We start from the raw sequence: 2230 nt of genomic DNA, 5'->3' as shown, positions 1-2230 counted from the left end.
ACACGTAAATACATACATATGTATGCTTGTAAGTGTATCGCTGCATAAATTGTCGGCATTTGTTTTTAAAAAATATAACTACATATCGCCAACAAAAACAATTGAGTTCTTGAAAATACATGAGCGTAAAAAATCCATGAGAATGGCTACAAATTTACCGACAGAAAAAGCACAAATAAACAAAAAAAAAAACGCAAAATTTATACAAAATTGCTAAGCTCAAGAATCGTTAATGTATACCGAACATTTCGCATTTCGAATTTCGAGTGTGGACAATATGACAGCGCCGTCCGTCGCTGCGGGGTTCAAGCTAAGCGCGCTCATTCTTTCTATGTTTGTATGTTTGTAGTTGCTGCATATTTTCTCAAGTCCGCGCGTCGCTATGGAGGTCCCACTGCCCTATAGTCGATAAACTTTTTTTTTGTTTTTTGTTTTTGCATTTTTTCCCCTCTTCATGCTTTCTTCACTCCCCCCGCAGAAATTCTTGCTTGGAATTTGAGATTCTTTGCATTAGCAAAAAATGCGCGTAGCATGTAAAAATTTGTTGTTTTGACTAAAAGGGAGTAAAATGCATTTTCATTTCTCTGCCCATTAATGAGTTCGTATTCTGGCTTGTTGTTGTTGCTGTTGTTGCCGGTGCTTTTGTTTGTTGGTGATGATTTTAATGAAGTGCTGGCGCGTTTCATGCGCAGGCTCCAGGCAAGTGTTGGTGTTGGTGTTTGTGTGCGTGCTTGTGTGACTGGCGTCTTCTTCGTCCCCAACGCTGCCATTGCCGCTTTCTGCTGCTAACCCGCTGTTAGGCTGCATGTTCGTCAATTGCCGATTGCTGCCATGTTTGTTGCTTTAATGATTTTTACCGCCGCCACTTAATTTGCTAACAATATTGCTGTTGCATTTGTGGCTGGAATGTGTAGTTTGAATTCCTTTTCGCGCATTTTTCCAAACAACAAATGGACGCACGCTCTTTTGTAAGAGCCAGGGTATCGATTCGCTGTGGACCAGCATCGATTTACATTTATGGTAAGGAATTCTGGAAAGCTGTGCAATTATGTGTAAGTTAACTTTAGAATGCTACATAGCAATTAAAAGTCGGCTATGGCCTTTATGTTTAGGCGGGCAAAGGATTTACAATAAGCGGCGAAATTGGCGTCTTCCTCTTTAAATGTCATACAATTTGTGCTTTCATCTTTTCTTTTTGAGTATAAGCGTCATAGATCCTGTCTCGAAACTTTACCCCGGAGGGTGTGAATAAAAAAATTTTATAGTTTATTTTCTTGGAAACAGTTTATTTCCAGGAGGTTATTTGCCTTCCAGCATTTTCAGCTCTTTCCACTTAAGTGTGTCCTTCTGCCTCTGTTTTATTCCTCTGGAAAAGACGTCTCTCCTTTCTCCCCTTCAGAGCATTTCCTTTAATTGTCGCTTGCCGAGCATTTGGCTCTCTTCTTTTTACCAGCGGTTAATGCGCCGATGGCAGTCATCATGACCTACTCTTTACTACCATGCCCCATGCCGTGGGGAAGTCGTTCTGCTTCCGTCCATTTCGCACCGTTCGAAGGTATTGCGCTCCAGTCGCCAAGCTAAATTTAAACATCCTGGCTGAGTTAGCGCTTCTCCCAGGACCTCCTTCTTCATCCAGGCTTGCGCAGAGGCTTAGGCTGAGGTTATTAAACTCAGCTTATGTGCTGGTAATTCCTTCACAAATAGACGTAGTCGGGTGGTGAAGTCTCTTCCGTACAACAAATGCCGCACCAAATTTATACGCTGGCTTATGGCGGCTTCACATGTCGCAGATGTCACACGGAGCAACCTCAATGTCTCGAGCCTACTACGCTATGAGATCGCAATTGACCGCCTCGGCTTCTAAGTCCGTGAGCCGAATTGAGGACCGAGACGTGATACCTAAAGAGGCAAAGATCCACACACAACGAGAGCTACCGACGCCAGCTGAAAAGATGGAAGCGCAAGGAGGAGGCCAGAAAAAATCGTACATCACGCTTGACAGCGATCGACAAACGAGTATACAAAATTGGCAAGTAACAGAAGACACCCATGTCAAACGTTTGTGACGATGCTGGGTGGTTCAAATAGGTCAAATGCAAAGATTGACCGTTTGCTAAAATTGCCAAAGGAAGCTGGCAAGATGCTTCCTTACCTTCGAAAGGGCGCTTCGGTAGAGTTTGTTGACAGAAATGGTGGTGAATGATAGCCAGAACTATATTCACCAAATAAA

This window comes from Rhagoletis zephyria, unplaced genomic scaffold, assembly GCF_001687245.7.
Source record: "Rhagoletis zephyria isolate East Lansing unplaced genomic scaffold, Rhagoletis_zephyria_1.1 Rzeph_scaffold_07846, whole genome shotgun sequence".
NCBI lineage: Eukaryota > Metazoa > Arthropoda > Insecta > Diptera > Tephritidae > Rhagoletis > Rhagoletis zephyria.
Note: the sequence above shows the minus strand (reverse complement) of the source record.